At 39.3% G+C, this 26,917-nt stretch overlaps 1 protein-coding gene across 2 annotated transcripts in view; it reads right to left on the bottom strand.

Annotated features, from left to right (window-relative positions):
* Positions 1-22,079, bottom strand: part of npas2 (neuronal PAS domain protein 2) — a 60,370-nt gene extending 38,291 nt beyond the window's left edge. Inside the window, exon 1 of one of the 2 annotated variants that reach the window (XM_022217070.2) lies at positions 21,773-22,079. The gene's annotated coding sequence lies outside the window, so the exon portion shown is untranslated. The remainder of the gene's footprint in view (positions 1-21,772) is intronic. The other variant, XM_022217068.2, reaches the window with a different exon arrangement.
* Between the last annotated feature and the right edge of the window lie 4,838 nt (positions 22,080-26,917).

The following is a 26,917-nucleotide window of genomic DNA, read 5'->3' as shown; positions in this document are numbered from 1 at the left end:
CTTTGAGATAAGACAAACGTGAAACTTTAGACTTTAAAACAACACAATCATTGCCTGATTGTCATAACCATCGGCGCGTTAAGTCAGTCGCCGCTGATCCAATTGTGCAGCGTCACCTCAGCCTATCAATATGTCCAACAACTAGATCATCTGTCCTGGATTTGATGAACATGGCTGCAGTGCGGTCAACAACAGGATCACACTGCTGCTGGTGATTATAACCCTCATTGGCAGTGATAATTGATGTTTCAATAGCTACACAGTGATGTTAACTGTTTTTTAATTATTATTTTTTACAGTGAATCAGCGACAGGGTTCCTGAGTCTTTTTGCAGTTTCATGACTTTTAACGTATAGCAAGGAAACAAAGGGGTATTTTCTCACTAGTGGGAATTTCAAAGCTCTAACATCTTACTGATAACAGATGATTGAGAAAAAACTCATTTTAATTGCATTAAGCCATGGTAATACTAAATTTGAAAAGGTTATTATTGAATTTTTCATTGGAAAATAACTGCTGATTTGTGTCAGCTAGCTATTACATACCTTTCTGTTTTTTATTTCTTTGCTCATTTTCCTCTTTTAGTAAGCAGTTTATCAGTGAATTGAAGACTACGAGTCTACACAAATGCTGCCATCTCTGTAAGCCTTATTAAACTCCCTTGCGGACGTGCACCACAAACACTTATTACACTAGTTTCTAGTCGTGTGCGCTGGGAAGACTGGTCAATACATGCACAGTAGATCGAACATGGAGCTGCATTCATGAACTAAAGAACTGCCAAGCATGTAGCACAGTGCCGCAAAAACGTAGGTGTGTAACTTAGATGCGGAAACTTTTACATTGGCCAAGATTTAACTTAATTCTTTATTGGCAAGTCCACCCAACACACACACACAGACACTTCACAGCTATATTAATGGCCCCGGACACTTTCAGGCTGACAAGACTAGGGCCATAAGTGCTATTTAAATGGACACTAGGGCATAAAAACTCCATGTATAGAATCACCAGTCAAATATGAGTTTTAAAAATTCTTTAAAAGTTTAAAATTTGCCCCAAATTGACTTTTAAAAAGCATTTCCCCCACAGGGACTTTGAATAAAGATAGATAACCATTTTTTAAAGCTCAATGCCTTCTCCAAAATGAGTAAAGACAGTGGTGTAGTCTACGTGATACGCAGGTATACGCCGTATACTCACTAGAGAAGGTCCGAATTTCCGTATACCCATTAAAAAGCGCAAAGATACGTATACCCAGGGGTGTAAACACGCAGGTATACGCCTTATACCCACTAGAAAAGGTCCCGAATTTTCATATAACCACTTAAAAATGTGCAAACATATGTATCAATATGTTTTTTGACATAACGTTCGCTTTCCCCGTTCGTAAATTCGTCTTCTCTGTGTCAGGAAGCGGTGAAGTTGTATGGACGTCAGAAGGTGTCTGGCTGAGAACAGGGCTCACTAAAAGGCGGACTGCCGTCCGGATCCGGACCTAGACGCCGTCTATACGGGTGTAAATTTGACAGATCGCTTCTATTTTACCGGTGCAGCTTTCCAGTGTTTATCATTGGTCTATCAGCTCAGAAACGCACAGACCAATTATGTATGAGTTCAGGCATCCCACGTGATGCTACTCAGCCAATGACGTCGCTACATTGCATCGCAGCTCTGCCTTCAAAAAACAGTTGAGAGGTGAGGGACAGAGAAAGAAAAGCCGGCTGTTTCGGCTCCCAAACGGCTCCTAATTTATGATTGTTTGTAGCCTCATATTTTAGGCCTAACCTGACAAATATGAATCATTTGTGTTTTGACAAACTTTTTCATTCAGTGTTTTTATGAGAAGCCTTATAATTGACTCATTTTGTGCATTTGCTTTGTTACAAAAACAGGCATTTTACTTTGTTAATATTTCAATAAAACTTTTTTGCACAAAATAATGAACAAAACTCTGCCCATGATGAAGAGGAAACATCAGCTCTACCTGATGGCAGGAGGAGGAGCTGCTGATGCTGTAATGTCTATCAGTATCTAATTGGTTGTTTGAAATAAAGGAGCTGCTGTTGCTGTGTGTGTGTGCGTGTGTGTGTGTGAGCGCGTGACCACGTGTGAGTGTACGCGCACATATATGAGAACCTGACCTGGCTTTGGTTTATGAGGCCGGAGTATACCCACTAGAAAAAACTAGACTACACCACTGAGTAAGAGATTTAGAATGAATGGAGCTGATTCGAGCCATGCAAACATCTCGGTGTCACGGACCGTCTTAACTCAAGCGATTAATTAAGTGTAATTTTAAGCCTCCGTACAATGTAAACAGGTGAGTGATGTAAAATGTGCATCCATTACAGTCGTCACGAACAGGAAAGTTAGCCTTACAGACCAAAACAGTTTTGTACCAGGCTGTCTACATGTTTATTTATGCTTGAAAGTTTGCCATTTCAAGTCTATAGGAAATGATGCCCTTTTGGAACCAGCCTCAAGTGGCCATTGAGGGAACTACTGTTCATTTTCCAGGTCCAGAGGTTGCTGCTTGGTTGTACTTCCACTGCACATGCACACAATATCATGACACTGCACTCTTGTCAGCGCACCAACATCATTGACGTTTTCAAGTCAGACTGTTACAAAACTGACGTGTGGCTGTTTGGAGTAAAGGGTGGGTCATGTATTATACAAGAGCTACCTCAGGCGTTACAAAATTCTCTCATAGATTTCTAGTCAGGCTTCTTTAACTCTCTCCCTTCTAATGTCTGCAGTGCTCTGAGTTAAACATTAATGCTAACATGGCAGTGTGACAACAGTCTGGGATCTTTTTCTCTCCTATGAAGTCATCTGAAAATTATAATCGCAGCTGAAGAATCTTTCCCTCTGGTGTATTGTGTTATGTCTGAAAACTTCTGACAAGACGTCAGCACATCTTCCGTAGTCTTTGATATTTACACAAAGCCTTATTACTTTGTTATGTGACAGTTTTACAGCTCTTACATTGGTGCTTTCATTTCACATCCTCCTTTCCTTTTATTACAGGATGTTGTGGTTCATATATGTTTTCCCCAAAGATAGGTGGTCTTGTGATGAAGGCCATTTGTCATATGAGTGAACAGTCCAGAGCACATGAGAGTCAACTGCTTTGATAAGTTTATCTGTCACATCAGAAAGCCTTAAGTGCATGTTCCCAATTAGACAAATGGAGCTGATCATAATGGAGAGTGTTCGTCTGCAGTTATCAACTCACATTTTGCACAATTTCAGCAAAACCTTTCAGAGGCTGAATTATTTCTGTTCCCTTCAAGGAAGTGCAATAAAAGCACCATGACTTTTATAGGATGCAGCATAATGAAATATTCAATAGGTGTGTACAGTACAATCTAAGCTGGATGTGGACAAAAATACTCTTTTATGTTCTGTACTTTTGGGCCCCTGCATTATGTGTAACAGCTTTTCCCAGGATTACTTTTACAGACTGATTTTTATTATCCAGATAGCTGAGCTCACAAAAGAAAATTTGTTTCAGACCAGACAGAAAAGAAACTGTCAGTGAACACGTGGTTTCAAATCAAAGCCAACCAAATGGCTGCGTCTAGCTCTGCCGGTCCTTATTATGCGATGATCAGAATTTCTCTCCAGATGTCCGTGAACTTGAGACACACAGCTGAGGCCGAGCTGGATCCGCAGACCGCTTGTCTCAATGACCCCTCTTAATGTAATGAGTCACATTTTCCCCACAGCTGATTCAGACTGCAGCTGTTGTAATAATCCAGATTTTGATGAGTGATCTGGCTTATGATGTGGTACCAGTGTGATGCCATATTCACCAGCTTTTAAGACACGAAGCCAGAAAGTCACAGCCAGTCTGTCCAGTCTTTCAGTGACTTATACCAACTCCACCAAGGGAGCAATCTTTGCATGCAACCAACTCTTTGTGAAAGCCCCACCTGTACCAAGGTTATAGCATTTACCTTATAGCATACCTTATAGGTTATAGCATTACCTTGCTTTTTAATCGGAGCTAACTAACTTGAATAGCTGTGTCACCACTGCTCACATAACATGTACAGAGTTTAAAACTTTCACACACAGTCTGTCACACTAGCTTTTTCCATCACCTTTATATAGAAAGTAATAGCTGATCAACTGGTGTGGAACACTGTTTATCATCATAGTGGAACTTTTGCACCCCAAAGATGTCTTGGCCAGCCAAAAATTGAGAATTAAGATAGCAAATCCATTTTTAACTCCGTCTTTTTCACTGTGGGATCATTTCCTCAACTATTATTAACATTTTTACTTCTCACATTGCCAAAAATAACAAGAAAATGAAAAGATTTCTGTCAACCAAGACACACAAACTCGTTGCCTTTACTGTACGTGGACTGATCATGCCTTCTGTTGTGCATAATCGCCCCCTCAAAGGCCTATTCTGAGCCAGGAAAAACCCTGCAAAGAACCAAAATATGCTTCTTATAAGGAAGTAAAAGTTAACTAGGAATTAGTTTGGATTTTATAGACAAAATAACAGTACACCAAATCAGAGTCAGAATCTTTGTTCCACTGCTCTACACTGGTTGAAACTTTCAAGCTTGTTATAGTTCAGCCAGACCAAACACAGCAAGCCCACAATGCACCACCGAGGCCCCCTACTGCAGTGGCCACATTCAATTCACATTCATTCACCGCTGGCCCTTTCTGTGACGAACTCCCACAGTGTGATCACACTGGTTGTTCTAGTTTCTCTCATGTCTGAAACATCTGAAAGTCAGGTAGATGACAAAACCATGTTGAGCAAAGCCAAACTGCACTAAAGACTTCTTCAGTAACTATAGCAACTTATGGTTGCTGTTGAAATGTAGCTGATCAGGTCGCTGTACAGACAGGGCACCTCATCAGGCTGCTTGCACTTTGGCACTTTGCAGCCAGCCAAGAGAAAAAGTTGAGTGACTACTTAATGGTACGAAAACAACAACAATAATAGAAGAACGCGCGACAGGCGTGATATATTGTTAATGTGCCCTGAAGAAGCTATTGTTAGGAAGCGACTGCAGGCTAAAAAAACTAACACTAGAAATTAAATGGTTGTGGTGAATAAACTCAGACAAAGACACTGCAGACTGTATTGTCTGCCAGAGTAAGCCAAGACAGAAGACAAAATTATTCACCTAGCATCACCTGGAAGGATGTCACCATCATAGTGAATAGACAAAGGCTATAAACCTGCCAAAAGCAGTCTGATTTGAATGGAAACAGAATTTTCTTAGTGCAATTAATTACAGCTAACACACACAAAATGATGACAGTAAGCCGCCTGTTGTCCTCATTTATAGGCACCAAAAAATATTGTTTCCTTGTCAACCCCCCCCCCCCCCCCCCCCAAAAAAAAAAAAAAAAAAAAATTCAGCAAAACAATTCCCCAAATTTCTGAAAATTTGTAAAACCTTCAGGAAGAAAATTCCAATAATTCCTTAAAAATTTCCCTTTAAAGTTTTATTTAGAAAAAATCCCCCAAATTTGGCAAGAAAATTCTTGTAAATATTTTCAAAAAATTAGTAAAGATCTTCCAAAAAAATCCCCAAAATATCTAAAGTGATTACATATATATCAGTAAAACTTTTAATATTTTCTTTAAGAACATTCACATAAAACATTCACATAAAAATCAACCAAAATCCAGTGCAATTCGCTGGATTTTGGTTGATTTTTATGTGAATTTCCTAAAGAAACATTTTTAATATTTCTTTTTTTTCCACCAAAAAATGTTTTCCCAAAAATGTTGAAAATGTGGACATCAGAAGTTTCACGGTGAAAATATTTTTCTTTTCCACATTTTCAAACTTTAAAACGGGTCAATTTTGACCCGCAGGATGACACGAGGGTTAAAATACATTATGTTTAGATTATTATAGATCCTGGTGGATTTTTTTATGCTTTAGTCACAATCACAAAATTACTACAACACTGAAGTATGTTCCTTTGAGATTTGATAACCATAAGCCCCATAAAAAAAGAACACAGTAGAAAAACAAACCCATAAAACTCAGCTGCAAAGCCAGATTAATAATGACAAACAGTCTTTTGAACGTAGCTTTATCAAATGTAAAGATGCATGAAGAATTCAGATAACAACATCTCACTCTGCTTGAGTTGCTATCAGACCTTGAAAACCACAAGTAGATATGAAAGTACTTAAACGGCTTGAAATGTGGTCATGATACAGTTTTCTTATGCAGTACATTTGATAGAAACAGACATGGCAACCAAAAATTAAAAAAAAGAAAAGATGCCATGAAAACGTCATGCAGGAACGCTCAATATAAAAAAGCAGCCTATAATTAGACCACAGAGAAGCATGGAAGCTTCATGAGAGGATGAGTGATAAACGTCTAAAAACTGTGACCTTCAGTCAAATCGAACAAATCATGCAACTGACGTCAAACTGCACAGAGTACACTCATATTTACTTATCTGTCTAGTCTGAGATTGCTTTACTCCAAAGAGTACTACAGGTACAAGATTGGCAAATTATCTGAAGATATTGATTGCAGCTTTTTCTGACCAAAGTGCTACTTTCGAATAGTCATCCGCTTTCATTGGATTCGACAAAGTAACATGCTTGCTTTGTCTATTAATAGTTCTTCATTCCTTATCAATGTCAATTTCTTAAAGCTCCAATGGTGTATGCAAAATACTTGGAATGCTGCAGCGGACACTGAAGTTCTTCAATGGCCTGATGAGTTGTGAAGTTCTCACATGAATGTTTTACAGGACAAAGACTCTCAAATGTGGCCCTTCAAAGTAGTTTCTGTATCTGACAAATCATTTTCTTTGGGCCAAAAAGAGCAAATCTGAAGACTGTTATTTAGCAAGAATGGGACGCTCCATTCTACTGCAGCCACTCGTGGTGTGATCAGCCCACATGTTCAGTGGGGTAGTTTAAACGTAAGTGTTGGGTCAGTTTGACTGTCCACCGCTTTGGTTCACATTTGGTCCTGATTCCCAGTCAAGCATCTTAAAGAGCCCATATTATGCTTTTTGGGTTTTCCTTTTCCTTTAGTAAGTTAAAGGAAAAAGCTGTGCATGTAGAAGGTCTGTAAACTTTAAAAGTTCAAATCACACACTGAAGGGAGTAATTCTCTAGCATGAAAAACACTGCTCTTTACAGAACAGACATGCATCATTAGTAGGTACAGGCTTTTTCCTTGTTTATCTACGTTATATTTGTATAACGCCTGCTGGTGGCTAGTTTGGCACAGCGTCAACCAGAAAATGAGCTACTTCCTCACAGTTCCCCATTATCTAATCTGCAGGACTACGTCTCTCGGCTTATACTCACAGTTATCGTCACTGAGTGAATATAAAAGATTGACGCAGCAACTTTGACATCACCAACTGGTTTATTTACTTTTGTCTTCAAGCCTCCTGTTTAACATTTGGCCGTTACCGTCTTTTTCCTTTGAAACCAAACATGACGAGTGAAGGATGGATCAGACTCGAGAACACTCCCAAATGGTAGAGAACAGCCACACCCCAAACCATTTATCACCATCAAATGAGACCATAATTTACAAAATCACTATATGCAGGAGGCTTTAAACAAGTGAATGGAACCATAAACTAACTAGAAAAATGTTTACTAAGGTAACAAATCAAGTGAGAAGTAGAGTCATTTTCTCATAGACTTTAACACAATCCAACTTCATTTTACAACCACAAGAACTGCCCCCTGCTGGCTGCTAGAAAGAATGCTGGTGAAGCCACTTCTGAATTGACGTCATTTTTCAGACCCTGAAAATCTATCTTTTATATACAATCTATTGTTATGATGTGTAGCTAACTTTCCCTCAGTTGACCAGCTGACCAATCAGAGCAGACTGAGTTTTTTAGGAGGGGGCCTTTAGGAGACAGGAGGTAAAAGCGATGCAACTTCAGGCAGAATGTTGGAAGAGGTGCTACAGCAATGTACAAAAGAGGAAACAGCATCCCCTTTTGAACATGGAAGCATGAAAGCATGTTCTAAAATAAACCTGAAAATGTTGAGCCGACGTTCAATAAATTGTAATAGTTACATGTGCATGAGCTAAAAATGACTTCAATGGAGAATCATCAGATCAAATTTCAAATTGTCACAACAGCACTAAGTGGTAGCATGCTAACACGATAAGCCATGGTGGTTGCCATGGTGAACATTAACACTGTTCAATGCGTCATTGTGGAAGATTAGGTCAGAGCACAGCACAGCCAACGTGCAGCTTCTTTTTCAATGGCGGTGGACTCATCAAAATGCTGCACCTTACTGACATTTATGAATGCAGAACAAGCTGACACTTGCTGCACGACAATACAGCTAACAAGTCAACTAATGATAGACTTTCCATTAACCCTCCTGTTGTGTTGTGGGTCAGATTGATTCATTTTAAAGTTTAAAAAAAATAGTTTAAAGCATTTTTTGGGATGACATTTCCTCTGTTTGGCTTAACAAATGTAATCAACATATAAAAATGAAAATGGTTCATTTCACATAGTTGCACCCTGAGCAGAAGAGGTGTCCTGTGTTAATTTATTAACTTCATGAAAAGAAAAAACTCAAAATGGGAATTTTTTTTTAAAAGTCAATGTCAAGTAAAACCGTTGTATTTTATACATAGGTCTTTCCGGTGTACATTAAAAAAACATTTTAATATGCATTTTTTAATGAAAAATGAGTGGATTACCCTCACTGAACTGGTGTTCTTTACCTCTCAGTGAGGTAAAGAACTACTCTAAATATTAATCAAAATGATTAGTAATGGAGTGAAAAAGATACAAACAATGTTTATTGGATTTTTTTTGGTTTCTGACACGACTGGATAATTAAACAGTTTCTGAAAAATGAACCTAACAGGAGGGTTAAATGAACACTTTCCATAAATCTGTGGCATCAACTCGTCCCCAAAACAGCTTAAATACACAACACAGAACCAACACAATGATGAGAAAGTAAACAATACCAGACTGATGATATAGAATTATTCTGAAGTAAATTGTTGCTTTGCCAGACAGCAACCAACAAGTGTGAAACATCTAAGATTTATAAAGATCCCCCACATTTTACTGCATTATTCACCATCCGCCTACATGGAGATTAGTTCCGCTCTTTTATGTAGGTCATGCTATTGGATAATGAGATGACATTTCGTACTCATAAGCAGGCGTCTCTACATCATAAATGCTCATTGTTACGTCCTTTACATCCTGCACCTTTTGTCCAGGCTGCTCGCACTTCCACCGGTGAGAAAGTGGATTATTTGTATAATCACTCAGACATAAAGCCATATTGCCTCGAGCTGCATCTGTGGTGCTGGTATTGGTGATGTCATCATGGTCCTCCGCTGAAGCACTAACTGTCATTAATTAGACTGTGGCACTGCTGTTCACTCTGTGTTCCCATGGTTACAATGCGCGGTGTCTACTTTCCCCCAACCAAGGCAGCTATGTCCATCAAGCTGCTGGTTTCCATTTTCTTCAGGTTCAGGAGATTATTCATCTATAGCTCAGAAACCCATTTGTTAGCCTGTTGAATATTAATAAAGTGGCAAGCAACCTTTCTGGCTGTATGCTTTGATTCCTCCTCATAACCATTTCAACTCGCTCTGTACACGTAACAGCTGAAATACATGTTTACGTGATACTGGGCTCCAATCATCACAATCATTTACTGTTTATTTAAATTACAGCAGACAATGTAAAGGCTTTTGCAAATGTTACCAGTTAAAAAGAAAATACATTTTAGATAATTATGCTGATTGTGTTTTTGCAGAACTGACATTGCTTGTGTTGCTTCATCCAGACAGACATCACATCCACAATGGATGTTCTTCCTGTAATATCCATTCTTATAATAAGTAAAGGTCTCTTATGTCTACATAACTCTTCTTTAGTCCACTCTGAGTTACACAGTGTTCGGGTCAAGGGCATTTTGCACCATGTAATTCAGTATAGATAGAAGACCACAGACTTATACTCCAGACTTTATCCAACAGCAGAATATGGAAATTATGGGAGAGAAAAATAAAACACAGAAGGGTCTGTCTGGGACATTCTCACCCCAAAATGGCATTTTCTTCCACTGACCACCCGATGGAGAGAAAAAAGAAGCAGCAGTCAGTAAAGAAGCAAATCATTATGCCCCTTCCTCAGCAGTTCTTTCCCACAAAGCATTGTCCGTCTCAACCGAGCAGCAGCTTCCCACTAATCCTCCCCCGGGCAACAGCTGAACCCTTACACTCTCTGTCACTGGACAATCCTGTCACAATGCAGTTTAGCACATCCTCACCTGCTGTGCACAGGAAAACAACACAAAAACACATGGCCTTTTGACCTGCTTTTCATAACCGCACCTGTTAAAGCACCTGTTGAATAATCAGCTCATTGAAAAACACAGCTGAAATATCATTTGCTGGCTTTCACTATCAGGCATTTACACATTTTATCTTAATTAACTAGCAGTGCAGATTGGAGGTTGTGGATGTTTAATGCAATACATGAATGGTGATCTATAATAACTGATTAGTTATCATCATTACAGTGCACAGCCCCACTCAGTCTAAGTGCACACTTTAAACCGGTCTCCTTCACTTATTCTGTGTTTACTTTTTCCTCGACAGTTCACCCGAAAACTGCCTTGTAATTACACATTCACCACACGGCCCAGACTCTGTGGGTGGTCGCATCCTCTGAATGAGAAAGCAGACCTATAAAACAAACATCCTTTCACCAGGTAGATCCACTCTCAAATTTCCTCATAATTATATTCTTTCAACAATTCCAAATGAATCACCAAATTATTCCAGGCCTGTTATTGTCTGCTGCTGCTGCTGCTCGGGAAAAAGATGCAATTACCTAAGGCAGTGTGTGAGCAAATATGTGGGTCACAATTCTAGGGCACGGGTGGAAAGGGCAATGCAGCTCTTTCTTTTCACCGCTGTCTCAAGCTCAGACCGTAGGTTACATCTTTGATTAAATTTCCGGCAGTGGATGAGCAGCGATTCTTCCACAATGCCCCCGAAAGAGACGTTTTGAGCCGATAACGTCGTGGTGGTGAATTCATCAGCAAGAAACGCAAACCGAGCCTCTGTGTTGCAGACAGACTCTGAAGTGAACTTGAATAGCCTTTCGCAAGCAGTCCATGGAAAAAATGACCTTATGTCTAAAATTCCTATCTATTGCTGTTTCATTTTCCTTGTTATGAAATGCTGCCTTCCTTGTTTCCAAACCTTCCTGAGCCTCCCGAGAGCGCACAAATCTCTCCCGTTAGGTTCAGCAGCTCGTAATGAAAAGATCTCCTTGAGGAAACAGGTAAACAAACACTCAGTCAGAATACTGAATTGCACTATATGGCCAAAAAAAATCCATTTTGTCTCATTTTAAATTCACAGGAACCAAAAGCTGATTGTAGACATTTTTCATTCCCAGATTGATAGAGCATTTGTCGCCGTCACTGACAGCCACACATTAATGTTTCATGTGTTTTACGGTAATCAACGTTTAAGTTTGAACTAATGGGTGCCAAAGCAGCTACAGATGGAACCTTTCATCCACCTGAGGGCCTGTTTTACAGAGGAAAAAATGAGTTTACACATAATCACAACAGATGCCAGGCAGAGAAAGTGTGTTAATAGCGTTTACATTTTTAATGACTGGATCGTTGCTACTCTGAAGAAAAATAATCCCGCCGAGTAGTTTTTTTTTCACTTCACGCTTGATTAAAATACAACACAATACGGCAAGTTTAGATCCTTTAAGTGGCCACAATATCTGCGGAATTGTGTGCACACATTACTGAGGACAACAGCTCGCATCAAGGGAAGCACTGTGGCGTAGTGAGTGCAGAAATTATGCTTTGCTGCGATAATACCTCATGATTCATACACTCAGCTGAAGTGTCCTTGAGCAAACCCGAAATCACCGCCAGCTCCAGTGAAAGAGACCCTCTCCTCTGAACTCCCATTTGATGGAGGGACAAAATTCCCCTGCAGTAAGTATCACATATTTGTTTGTGCTCTAATGAGATTCATAGCATATTGACGAAAAGTTGAAAATGCTGCAATAGATGCTGAATATAAATCACAGAAATGGGAAACCTGTGTGCTGTACTCGCCTCCAGGTCACAGTTATAGTATTAAATCGCTTCTTAAAGGTCATGTTTTTAGGCTTGCTTGTATGTAATATCTATTTCTAATCTTATTACTGTTCATTTTATTCTCTTTTACTTTTTACTTATCTACATTTATTTTACTTATTTACTGTTACTACTATTACTGTCATTTTTAGCCTTGTGTTCACAGTTTTACCCTCCATTTTCTTTTAATTTCACTTGCTCCTTCCCTTTCTTGGTGTGGCATTTTATTATTTCAACCGGTGTTTTTGTACTAATTTATTTTTGAAAATCTTCTACAGGGTTTGCACTGTTCTTCCTGAGAATCCTTCTTTTCTTTTCTGCCCTGTTTGTAAAGCAACAGTTTTTTATAGGTCTATTCTGAACAAAGTCATTATTTGTTAGTAGTAGGAATAATAGGACTAAAGGTCCCTGCTGATGGGTCCAACCTGAGAATAAATCTCAAGTGCCACAGAGGTCTTTGAACTCTCCAGCTCAGTGTCTGTAAGGAGGTTCTGCCTCTTGACATCACAGATTTCAGATGGCTTGCTGAACGTCAGAGGGAACAGAGATCCGTCTGGGAGTGCTGCTTTCATTTCAACGTCAGACCTGCCATGATCTTGTTGTGTGTTTGACTCCCCAAAAACAAACAGCATTGTAATGCACACTGAGCCAACACCCTGAACTAAAGATCTGAATCACATCTAGGTCACACACACTGGGCCGGGCCCACACATATTGTGAAGGCAAATTTTTTTTTTTTTCATCTGAAACACAAAGTGTAGCCACACCCAATTCCTGAAAGTAACCTTCTGTTGAGAAAGGAAGATAAAAGCTGAACCTCGAGTCCTGTAAATGAGCTATATAACACACACACAGACACAAAACGCATTTATCCACAGACAGAAAGAAAAAATAAATCACAGTGCAGCAGACAGTCTAGCACTTAAATAATGGCTGCTGAATTAATTCACCTGTAACTAGAAGAGCCTCTTTTGTGTTGATCTTCACCCCTTTGAGTGATGAGAACTAGCATAAAAGCCACTCAGAAGATTCCAGGTCAGCAGTGTCCATTCTGCTCAAAAGAGACCCTCATGTATTACTGCAGTGTCACTGAGAAGGTCTGAAGCATAACGTTCAGATGTTTATCTCGGGTAATGTCACTAATTTCATGCCGCAAATATTCCTAATGCCACAAGAAGGGACCCTTTTCAAATAAATATATCCATTTGAAAAAGAATCATCTCTAGAACAAGAAGAATGAGCTCTTTTTAAATAAATATGTTCGGGGGAAAAAAAGGATAAATATCTTAATCATGCACCAATGAATCTGAGCCTGAAGCTACGGAGGACAATCAGTGTGTGCTTCGGAGCAAGAGATCAGCGACAGCAGCGAAGGATGATGACGTCTGTGGAGGCAGTTATATAACCGGAGCTGAACATTTTGTCTGTCATAGTAACAAGGTTAAAGAGGGTGATATGAATACCAGTCATAGTCTCAAGAGTCATGTGCAACATAGTTCCAGTGGCTAAATGAAGCAAAGTTTACGGAGGCGGGCATCGACCTGACATGTAAGGAATGGAAAAAGAAAATGTCCCTGTTTGATGGTAACACTCAGCCTGTGTCTCGCTTCTCTTACGGCTCCGACAAAACCACTTCTGTCATCACAGGGGATTCATTAACTGTTCAAAAAAAATCAGTAACAGTATGCACTATGGATGACAGGACTGGATTTGACATTTACACAGAACAAGGCTGATTATCACAGAATCTCGTTTGTAAATGTTGTCGGTTTACAGATGGATATGAAAACGGTCCATGAAATATCAGCAGAAACTTTATTTGTTATTAGTTTTATTGCTATACCAGAACATACGGACACATTCAGTAGTAAAACAGAAATGCTCATGTAGCATTAGTTCAAATCATCTAGGGCCTATATTTAGCTCAGTGAACACGAGACCTCTGCAGGTTGCAGGCCATCCCATAGATGCTTAATCAGACTGGGACCTGGGGAGTTTGGAGGCCGGGTCAACACTTTGGGGTTTTAGTCGTGCTTTCACCTGCCAGTACTTTTAATGTTGTGACTGATCAGTGTATATAGGTCAGCCACACAGATATGTTATAGTTAAAAATCGATGAAAATGTGTTATGAAATAAGGAAATCTTCGTTAAGTGGTGCGTGTAGGCTTTGTCACAAGTGCCTTGTGGATTAATATTATTGTGTTGTCCATTTCATTGCGCATTTAAATTTCTTTTAAGAGGTATATATTTTCTTTCCTCTTGTCATATTAAGCGGAGACTTCTGCCTGCAGCAGAGAAGAAACAGCCCTGTAGCAATAAACAAGGTAAATGTTCACACCAGACTTTTGGCGTGAGTCCAAATATAGCACGCAAAAGATTGGGGGGGATTGTTTTCTGAAATGTCTTTGTGTGAGAATCAAAATGACTTCACCACAGTGTTGGAGAGGGTTATAGCAACACTTACAGTAGACAGCTGAAGTGAGCGCAATATCACCTGAATGCAAAATGATTCAGATTTTTATCACCTTGCTTCTAACTTGAACAGTGGGGTATTTGCTCTAGAGTAAAATTTAAAATGAACAGTTTAGATATATTCTATTGAAAATACATACTTCACAGTTGACACTCAGTGCAAGAAAAGTCAGTATACCTTTCATGACCTAGACTCAAATCTGTGATTCTCAAGAATACTTGTCCACACTTGTATGTCCTCATTTATTTTTTGAAGAAAAACTCAATCCTCCTCGGGATGAAAGATACCAAATTTATGAACAGATATTCTGCAATTTTTTGAGACATTTGCTGCTGCTCTTTGCTGGATAGGTTGTGCTGCTCTACCATTCTCATAAATGCAAACCAAAGGTGTTCTGTTGGATTCAGGTCAGGCGACATACTTGGATAGGTCAGAGTTATCTCTTTTCTACTCTTGAGAAACTCTTGTGTGATTTTGGCAGGGTGCTTTGGATCGTTATCATGCTGGAATATTCCTCTTCTGCCAAGCTTCAACACACTGGGAGCCATCTTGTTAGTTAGTATTTTATTATATCCAGAGGTATTTACAGTGCCAGCTATAAATGTCATCTCCCCGATACCTTTGCACCCATGCAGCCACATATCGCCAGACTCCCACCGTCGTTCTTCACTGTCAGGACGATGCATTCACTGTCCTAGTCTGAGGCAGACTGACATCAAACATGCTGAACTCCATGCGAGCCAAGTAATTTTACATTATATATCATATTTATTTTTTTCTGATATGACCAAAAATGTGCTCTAAACATTTATCACCTTTTTTTCTTGTAGTTTAACAAAGTTTCATCTTGCAGTTTTGTGCCAAAGAGAGGACAAGGGTGTTTGTCTTGGACGCTGTCCATAGAGGCTGAAATTATGCAATGTACGTCACACTGTCTGAGCTTGAAGAGAAACTCAGATTTCCACTGATAGCTCCTATGACAAGCTTGAAGCACATACTCTTCCTTTTTTTAAGAGTCAGATTATGCAAATAGTGTACTGTCATTTTTAGAGGACAGTCACTGTGGCTCTGGCTATTGGTGCTGCTGTTTGCTTTATGCGTTTTGATTATTGCATTTTTTATAATTTGCGTGTCAGTCATCACAGGCACTTTTGTTGCATTGAGTTTCTACTTCAGGGCCTGTACTCTTGGTAGAATCTTTCTAAATTATTTGTTTTTGATTGTTGATTACGGAAAATATTCAACTCATAAACCTGAAAATAATAGAATTATTTAGAAGTGAAAACATTTTGAATCAGTTCATTTTTTAGTTATATTGCACAGAAGTGTAATAAAATCTGTTGTGTGCTGTAAATATATGGTCTACAAGTTGGCCTCACTGTTGAGAATAAGTGGTCAGCTTCAGGCTAAACTGATGCTAATGTTGCACTGGGTCATGAGTTCAAAAAATATATGAAACAGCATCTGATTAAGGCAAGATTTTGAGAATATCAGTGAATCATTTCAGTCATTTTATGCACAAGTATGCTGATTATTACATAAAAAGATATCTAGATGTAAACTGAGAGTTAGTAACAGTCCTAAATAACATCAGGGATTTACTTTATTAGGAACTTGTTCATACTTTTTCTAGCATTTTGGTAATATCATAAGACTCATTCAAATGACAGACACATGATACTAAAACACCGATAGAAAATTTAATACCAGCCTTTTTAGTGATCTTATTAGCACTCACAGATTATATTTAATTCTTGTTCCTCATTCCAGGGTGTAAGAATAGAGCTGTGCTGCATGGTGTACAGGTTTTACAGCTACATAACGCCAGTCAAAACTTTGGAGAAGGTTTTTTTTATTTTGACCATTTTCTAGATTGTAGGACAAGATTGAAGGCATCAGAAATAACACGAATGGAATTATGTAATGAGAAAAAAGCCGAAACAAGGTAAAATATTCATCCAAAGCAGCCATTATTTGGCTTGTTGACAGCTTTGCACACTATCTGCAATGTCCTGATACAGCTTCATGAGGTCGGCCCCTAGAATGGCTTTTTTCATGAACTTTTAATCTAATTTGTCACATTAATTTCTTGCCTTCTTTCGACTGTCTCTTTCAATAGAGGCAAAAAAGTGCATTTGAGACGATCATCCGTGCTAAGTCGAGGTAGTGAAACAAATAGCCTTATTCAACAACCGTAACAATCCAATTTACGGGGGAAATTGTTCAATGAAGTAAACATAAAATGACATTCCAACGTCTCTTTAAGACATAAAGGTCAGTCAGTCTGGAAATCACAAGAACAATCTAAACCACACGATAAAACTGCTTCTAATGACACCAGTGGAGGAAATGAAAATCATGAGCTAACTTTGCTGCACAGAAGAGGTCCATTAGAGTAAGCAGCCTCAGAAATTATTAACAGCCCCTCAGATTACAGTCCACACCAATGCTTCCCAAAGTTCAAGTAGCAGGCATATCTCAACATCAACCGTTTCGAGAAGGAAACTGTGTGGATCAGGCATTCATGCCGAAGCAAAGCCACTACTGGCAGACCAATCAGAAGAAGAAACACAAGGAATGACCATCAGACCAGTTAAACTTTGAACTTTGTTCTGACAAATTGAAACTTTTGACTTCTGATTCAAACTGCTGTGTTTTTGTTGGACACTGAAGATGAATGGGTGATATCTATTCCCACTGTGAAGCATGAAGGAGGAGCTGTGATGGTGTGTTGGGCTTTTCTTGATGATTTATCCGGAATTCAAGCCAACATTTAACCAGCATGGCTACCCAAGCATTCTGCAGCGACACGCCATCTCATCTAGTTTGCACTTAGTGGGAATATTGTTTTCTTTTCAATGGGACAAAAAGAACAACAAAAACAGACACCTTCAGGCTCTGTAGGAGCTGTCTGACCATGAAGCAGAGTGATGCAGAAGACTTGGCCTCCATAATCATCCATCCCGACATGTTTGGGAATGAGTCGGATCGCAGGGTGAAGAAAAGCAGGCAACAAGTGTTCAGGATATGCATGAAGTGTTTCAAAACCACTGGAAAACCAGGTGACAACCTCATGAAGCTGGTGGACAGAATGAAGAATGTGCGAAGAAAAAGCATTTTGGATTTTTTTAAATCCCAAAGTGCTATTTAAATGATCTGATCTCCTCTGCATTACTCTAAAATGCAGAAAATAGTCAAAAATAATGACAAATTCTTCAAAAAAAAGTTATGACTGACACTGTAGCCTAAATAAAATTGGTTCTCCTTGACTTCACTTTGAACTCTGAGCTGAATGCTGAGCAGGACTGTTGTGCACGACTAGAATCATTTTGTCCACATCAGAAACTAAAGGTCTACTGTAATAAAGCTGACCAATAAACTTTACACTGAGCAATCCACAGACAATGGTGCCAAATAGTAAACTATTAACTCCACTCGGACTACATAAACAACAAAATTTTTCAGTTAATGTAACTTTAATGACTTGGATTTAGGGCCAGATTTATGCTCCAGATAGAGAGACGTGAAGGTGATAAAATAGCCACAAATTCAGCAAAGCAGATATTGGTTTGAAAATTGTATTTCTCCCATGATGAAGACCTTGACAACATAATAAAGCCTTGAAATACAACTCATTTCCTTTTCCAAGAGTGCCTGAATAATGTTTTCTTTTAAACTATATTTTCTGTGCTTGTTTTTGCGTCCACTCCCTGTTTGTGCTAAACAAAGTTTATTACAATGTCACAAAATGTCATATCTTAACTGTTGCGGTACAAAGTATCTTACTTTAGGTGCAAACATGCCTCTCTGTAGGACAGAGGGCATTTAAAACACTTGAAACGTGGGGAGCATTTGTCATTGGTTGTTGAGCTGCATGCAAAGTCTAGCCGTGATGGAAATAACTAATAGTCTAAATACTTCTCCGATATAGACATACTTCCTGTTTGCCTTCTCTCTGGGCTTTTTATATTTTACTACTTACTGTTCTGGCTGCTTCTCTTTCTAAGCCTCTGGTATTCGTTGGGTTCAGGATGGCTGATCTCTGTGGCATCAACGTGGACAGATAAAAGTTTCACATTTCTTTTTGTTTGTTTTCTAGCTGCAGTTTTATGTATGCAATTTTTAAATGAAGCTATAGGAAGTAAAATGCTGTGATAAGACATGCCAGACCATGACCCAGGTAGACTATCTTTACGGTAGTGTCTACAGATACGGACCCGTACGATCTCGTGTATCTGACTGGCAAATGGCAAGTGCCGTATCCGTAGTCCACAGGCTACGGGTACGGGTCCGTACCTCTAGCAACAACCTATTTTTACAGTTACATGTGAATAACACCCCTAATGGCTGTAGGAAGCAAGTACCGAGTAGAAGTATAGTCAACCACTGAATCCAGTTTTTGTGAAACAAGCTAAAATTCCTTACAGACAGTATTGCATTTTGCCACTTGTTTCTTCAAATAGTCGCTAAAATGTAAATATTAACACAACAAATGCTAAAAAAAAATGGGGCTGTTCATACATAAAAGGATGAGACGGCGGATGTTTAAGTTAAGCAGGGCTTAGTCATATGCAACCTGTGACGTTGGCCAACCTGTTGTCAGACTTCACTCCATTTCATGTGTGCTTCAGATGAATCAACATGGGTCGGACATTCAACATTCACTCCTATGTGGAGCACCGCTCTGTTTTCTTAAAGAGACAGAAGGTGGAAATGATCCCATTGCTGTTGTACAGACCTGCGCCATTTGTGCATGCCCAGTCACACTAAGCAGCTCTGGCAATATTCAGACTAGCGTTCAGTTTAAGCTTGCAGGACATGGCCCAGTAACCTACTTTCCCCACAACATGCTCTGTAACATCAGAGACGAGGCTGTGTGTCATCAGTTAACTAACCTTCACCACAGCATAGTTTCAGAGAAGAGAAGCAAAAATCCAAACGCAGCAGTGCTAAAGGAAGAAAAAATTAAAAGCAATCATCACATTTATGCACCACAAAGAGCTCTTCATAAGGCCTCTTGCTCAGTTTCCTCTTAGTGGTAAATACACTGTTGTGAGCTCATATTCTTCGCACATAAATCTGCAGTCGAGACAAAAACAAAGACATGAAGCAAGGAAATGTCACAAGGAAGAAGGCTGATAAGGGGAAAAATCTCTGACTGTCAAAGGGATTGTGATAGCACAAAGCTAATCATGAAAGATTATTATAAGTGTGGCATCCTTAATGAGGTAGTAAGTGGCAAGAATAGAAGATAAATTAGATTTGTGGAAAATGTCCACACAGTTAAGAAGCTGAACGCTTGCTGTTTGACCTGTAATGTCAAACCTTTACCTTTACCCTTCATATCTACGCTAACTGCCACAACTGCTGAGGGCCACCAGGACAATATGTTGGGTTTCTCCGTTTTTCTGTGCACATCCCATCCCATTACTGTCTGTGTATCAGGCGAACAGCACTGCAAACTGTTAACCTCCACAACCGGACACTCTCAAACTGTTCTGCTGAGTTTCTGGGTTAAAACAGAGTCAAACACCCAGAGGAAAGAGAGAGCGCGGGTTAACATACTGCACAGATAGCACACCACTGACACAGATGGTGCATGCTCACTCTCAAACTGTTCAGTTCCCGACCCTGATTTACATCACTTGAGCATGTGGCAGAAATGGGTTCCTTTAGAGTCACTATTGAGCAGCTACAGCACAGAAAAGGATCAAAATCAACCTCTAACCTCCGTTTCCTCTGTTACACCAAAGTGGGATACACCCTTTTATGATGTAAATTCAGATCATCCTATTTAGTAACAGAAGTGAGAAAAAAAATGGGTAAAAAAATAGCTGAAGGGAGACGAAGATAGCATGAGTCATGAGGCTGGCCCAAATGTTTAGCAGCATGATGTAAAAAGGGGCATATGGCGCAGCGAACACCCCAGTTCAGCCAGTCATGGAGCAGCCCATCCTGTCCCACTCAGCTGTCAGCACACATCCTCATCACTATTCATGTCTGCTGGGCCGACCCAGGCTCTGACGCAGCAAGCCGGCAAAATGGCTCAAGCCTCGACATGAGCGGATGGAGACGCAGGACAACAGGGCATTTCTGAGCACGATATGCAAAACCCTGCCTCTTTACGACTACAAACATGGACTCAGAGCAAAGTGACACAGTTGCCATTAACTTGGCATCAGGCACCCAGATGATCATCAAACCTCATTTAAGTGAGACAAGAGCCTTTTCTTACCAAACTCACTCAGTTAGGTCCATTCATAGTGCAAACAGTCTTGTGCTTTTATATTTAAGCCACATTTATGTGTCTTTCTCACAAAGAAATTGTGATAAGTCCCAAATTTCAGATATTATAAGCTGTCAGCTTCAAGCCAAAAGCAGGTTTCCAGGTAGCAACACATACTTGTTCACACATCAGTCATGGGATCCAGCTTCAGTGAGTCGCTTCACACAATATTTAACCAAAGGAAATTTAAAAAAAAAAAAAAAAAAGCTAATTGGCACAAGATTTCCCAACAGTATACCATGTCTACTCTTTTAACCTTAAAAAAACACAGCCTGTATGATAATCCAGATGGTGCTCCTGACAATGTAATTAACTGTATTATTCGTCATGACATTTTTTTTTTAAGTTTTCAGCTTTTCTATCAAAACTGAACTGAAGTCAGTTAGTTTACTTTTTTTTAAAAAGTAGTAAGATTATGGGAAGTTGTACATTTAAAAAATATTTCACTGAATATGTCATGTGTGTACCTCTGCTCTTTTTTCTTTTAAGCATTTTGGTCTGTGTTATTACATATATAAGAATACAGATCAAGATGTTGGTCATTTAAAACGTGACAATGCACAATTTGATCACCCCTCTCCACTAAATTACCTAATTTGAAACTGAAACTAAATGCCATCCACTAATGAAAACAATACATTTTTTAAAATATTTTTGAACACCTTCTTTAAATATTGTGAAGCAAGGTAAGCAAATAAAAGACCTGGAGAAATTGCAAAGTATAAAAAAGAGCTCGTTATCCCCTTTTATTTCCTACAGACCTTGTAATTTTCCAGTCGTTCAGGTTTGTTGAGCTAAATTTACAACAACCGGGACGCTACATTTTTCTGTGACAACCCAAAGCTGCAAACTCACCTTATTCTGCAGAATAAGGGTCACACGGATCCAAACGGGCGCATGTGGTGCGAAAGTGGGCTTTAACAGAAAGGGGAGAGAGAAAAAACCGCGACGTCCTACATTCCAAAAAAGTTACACAGAAATCAAGCTGCGCTGCCGCCTTGCCTTCAAACGATTATTCCCGATGAATTTGGGATTGAGCCTGTTGAAAGGAGGAGATCCTGATCCAGCCCACACACCTCACACTTTACATCTTCATCAGAGGGATCAAAGCAGCTCCTGTCCGCAGACATGAAGGCTGAATGAGGAGGACTGAGCAGCCAGTGTGCGTCCACGCGCTCGGCCCCGCCCACTGGACTACATACTAAATAAAGTTATGTGAGCGCGCGCGCCTGTGTGCGTGTGTGTGTGTGTTTGCGTGTGTGGGGGTGGATTTAAATAACACCTCTAAATTAAAAAAAAAAAAAAAGATAGAATTCAGACGAACGATAAATAAAGATTTTTAACAAGGTTCTGCTCCATGCAAAGTTCAACAGGTTATGAAAGCACTAAATGTGGCTCCACGCACGGACTGAGCACTGATTTGCCGCGGTTAGCGTGACTCAAGCATTTTGCTCTGAGTCATGCTTTCAAAGGCCGTTATATATCTGATCATCAGATCCCGGTCTGAGCCTGGGCTGATCACAGCGACGCAGCGCCGAGACGCTTCTGACCCCCAAATTAATCCAAGAGATCAGAAGACGCTGCAGCGCCACCCCTAGGTCAGCAGGTGTCATGCTGCAGGGGGAAAGGGGAAATGGTGATAGATGGATAGATGGATAGATAGATAGATAGATAGATAGATAGATAGATAGATAGATAGATAGATAGACTCAACAAAAATATAAACGCAACACTTTTGTTTTTGCTCCCATTTTTTATGAGATGAACTCAAAGATCTAAAACTTTTTCCACATACACAATATCACCATTTCTCTCAAATATTGTTCACAAATCTGTCTAAATCTGTGATAGTGAGCACTTCTCCTTTGCTGAGATAATCCATCCCACCTCACAGGTGTGCCATATCAAGATGCTGATTAGACACCATGATTAGTGCACAGGTGTGCCTTAGACTGCCCACAATAAAAGGCCACTCTGAAAGGTGCAGTTTTGTTTTATTATCTTCTATAACAGTCATCATTAGATTATCAATAGTGAAGCATCAGTGTGTCAGCAGCTTGTTACTGTTGTAGCTGCTGTGTGTGGAGCTGGTTTGAACTGTTTCATAAACCGTTTTCCTTCAGAGACAGCAGATAAATCTGAGGTTTTGTCAGATGTCTTTATTTTTGTTATATCTTTATTTTTAGTCCTGTTGTACTTGTGTAGTTCATGTGCTTCTTTCATGCCTTATCTGCATCCATCTGCTGTAACATGAATTTCCCCAGTGAGAAATCAGTAAAGTTTAACTTACTTTATCTCATCTTAATGTGATATGAAATAAATGAAGACTTCTGATGCACAAATCTTCTTGCAGTTTTTGAACTTTTTTTTTCTAATCTTGGATTTTTAGAGAGATATGAACATTTATCGAAATGAAAAATTTAGAGGGAAAAAAATCAACATTTGGTGAAGCTGTTATTAACTCACTGACATCTGAAATGTGCCCTTGACTACACACTGCTTTTTGTAAGACATCAGAAAGCAGAAAGATGGAAAAACATGATTCATCTTGAACAATGTGTTTATTTTAAAAGTTTGCTGTGTGATCTATCATGTAAAACATCCATCTTAATCTCGTGGAGTGGAAGTATAAAGCACCATAAATGGGAAAATACCCTAGCAAACTAAAAGTACTTTAAGCCTACGTTTAGGTACAGGACTTGAATAAACACACTGATCAACACACACCACTGCCAGTAACTAAAGCTGTGAAATAATTTAACTGAAGTGACTATTAAAAATATTACTCTAAAATAGTATAGCAGACATACAAAGCTAAAAAAAAAGAATGTTAATGTTAACATTTTCCACACACTGTTCAGTTTATTGTCTCTATAGAACATGTGAGAAAGAAAAAACAACTCAGCCTGATCACATGTGCAAGACCGACCAGCCAACAGTTTAAATAAACCCTTACCCAATACACTCCTTTAATTACCTTCATTCAACACTGATGTCTCACTTTGGGTCTTTGATTTCACCACTGCTATTGCAAGTATCACATTATATTACTCACTATACAAACACGAACATATCGTGGTTCTGATTGTCGACGTGCCACACGCATTTAATGAAAGGTTAAATATGTCAACTAAACAGCAGCTTTCAAATGCTATAATTTGGTAAACAAGTAAAGACTTTAGTGGTGAACCGCGTGTGCTTTAAAATGTTTTGTTGAGAGCCGAGGCTTCAAATAAGCTCCTCTAGTTGTTCTTATGTGACGAGTATTTTTATACTGTACGTACAGTGGAGTCCAAAACCCTGAGACCACATTGAAAGCAACAGAAGCGAAGATGTGTAAAAATGGAGGAAAATTTAACATTCTACACTGTTTCTAGGTCAGCAATCAGACTGAAGCAAATGTGTGACATTGACCATGTTAATTTCTTTGCACAAAAGGTCAGATCGTTTCCACATTTAGACAGTACTCAAGAAGATTTGATCTGCTCATCACTGGCATGTTTGAGTAAATCAATCTGCTGTCGTTGTTCGTCTGTTATAATTACAGCTGTGCCTCAAGATTCCAGTTTCTCACTAAGCAGCATTGTGATACTTGGAAACAAGGCATCAGAACTAAGTGAAAGAGTCAGAAGCCCAAATTGTTATTTGAAGAAAAGAGGCTTTCTCAGCATCAAATCACGGCAAGATTGAAAGTTTCTAAGAGGGCAGCGGATGACACACTAAAACACTTTGTGGAAACTGGATCAGTTGTATCCAAAGCACGATCAGACACCAGCTGAAGATCAATACATTTAGCTTCGAGAGACAGACAAAAACTTCAACACAGAATTGGCAAAATGAAGAGCACAAGACTCCAGTCTGCACAAATCCTGTCAAAAGAAGGCTGGCTAGCAGTGACGAGTAGCAGAGTTCTGTCTGTAAAGGAAGGGAAACAAGGCCAAACGCTTGGGGTGGGCTAAGACACATGACCATTTCACAGTGGACTGACTATGTACAGATGGATCCAAGCTTAGGATTTATGGCAGCAACAGAACATATGTACACAAAGGGAAGACAGAATGATACCACAGTGCATCAAATTATAATCCTTAATCAGATTGTTTTCAGACCAACATAGATCTAAATAATCTAAATAGATGTTTTCTCTTCAGACAGAAAGCCTTTTCCAACAGCCTTAAGGTCCAATCAGCAATACTTTACCCCAAATGTGCCAGAAAGCTTGTGAGTCATGCCAGCTGTTACGCGTATTTTCCTTTACTGAAACAGAAAACGATGAATTTCCCATTCCTTGTCCAATATCTATTCATGTAATGGACAACAACCATGTACCTCTGCTACCTGCAGCATGTTCACTCACCTGAGAGCTGCTGCATATGTAGCCCTGTGATGGACCGGTGACCTGTCCTGTCATCACCCTAAGTCAGCTGGGATAGACTACAGCCCTCCGCGACCCTAAGGAGGATTAAACGGTATAGATAATGGATGGATGGTGTTTGAACAGGGACCCTCATATCAAAAGGTCTTGCAGGTCAAGTCACAGGTTGTTGTAGTGGCACGAAATTTACTGGTAATTTTATTTAAGTGTTTTTATTTCACAAAATTCCAAAATAAAATGTAAAAGAAAAAGGCAAGATTGTATAAAATTTCATCATTTAATTATTGATTAATTACATCAATTAATTATTCTTCTTTTTAATACTGCAGTTGGAGCATCACGTCTGGTTATATATGTCAGACCTTATCACGGTGTCAAACCACACATACACTCATGTAATGTCACAGTGAACATACACTGCCTATTCCCTCGAGCACATTTAATGAACAGAGCACGCTGTTGAGGAGAATTTCCTTTTTATGTCCATTGAAGAGAGTGAGTGAACCTTGCTGAGAGCGCACGCATGTGTGTGCAGCCACAACTCACAAAACCCATAACAATCAATCTGCCTTGCAGCTGCATTACCGGGCCAGGATGGGTGTTATGACAGTCATGCACTTCCTTTGTTGACGATAGCGGTGCACATTTAATACAGTGTAAAAGAAGATTATACGATGCTTCCTTGCGCTTTTTGTCAGCATCAGATAAGTAAAACAGCAGGAATCATAGGGATATTGGTGATTTAGTTCCAGTTTTCCACATAACTAGTGACATCACCCTGGTTGTTAGTTGAGACTCAGACATGTTCTCAAGCTTTCCATGACTGGTTCTACTTAAGCACATGAACGTAGCTTATTCAGTTGTTTTGACTCTTTCTTTTAGGTAGATTGTTCAAGGATAGATGAGTTTTGCAGTATACAGGCTTTCAGTTTCATTGTGGTATCACAGTGAGACGCTTCAACACATAACCTGCACCTTTTCTTTGTTACGGTCAAGGAGGCCTCCTCCATAATTAAAGCCAGATGTTATCCCCAGAGTGACGGTCTCCAAATACAGCCCTGCTGTCTTAACAGGAATGCGGCTTTTCAATACTGGAAAAATAGTCAAAACAAGTTTTTGTAAACTGTGGGTCTAAATATGTGAAGATGAGTAAGATTTTCCAAACAATTTCAATTTGATATATGTTCTGTGTATATGACATAAATCTGTTATAAACATATTACAAACCACAAAAGGTTTTGTGACCTTTCGATTAAATATATTCAAAACTTTACTTATAAATATGGAAACTTATTTGACATGTTTATCTGACTGTTAAATACTTAGCATTGATGATGATGCAAATTTCAGTAACCAACACTGTGAATATTACCCCCATTCTGGCACCTTAAAATCAGAGCCAAAATGAGAAACTTTGTGTCTAAGCAAGATATACAAAACTCATTCATGCTTTTATCACTTGGAGAATGGCCTCCTGCATTGCACTACCCTTCCTAATGAGACCATGAGACATCTGAGAGTCATTCAAATTGCTGCTGCTAGAAAACAAAGATACACAGAGAAGAGAGAGTACATTACTCCAATTCTTAGATCATTGCACTGGCTTCCAGTTCAACACAGAATTC

The sequence above is a fragment of the Acanthochromis polyacanthus genome, chromosome 17, assembly GCF_021347895.1.
Source record: "Acanthochromis polyacanthus isolate Apoly-LR-REF ecotype Palm Island chromosome 17, KAUST_Apoly_ChrSc, whole genome shotgun sequence".
Lineage (NCBI taxonomy): Eukaryota > Metazoa > Chordata > Actinopteri > Pomacentridae > Acanthochromis > Acanthochromis polyacanthus.
This window is presented reverse-complemented; position numbering and strand designations above follow the sequence as displayed.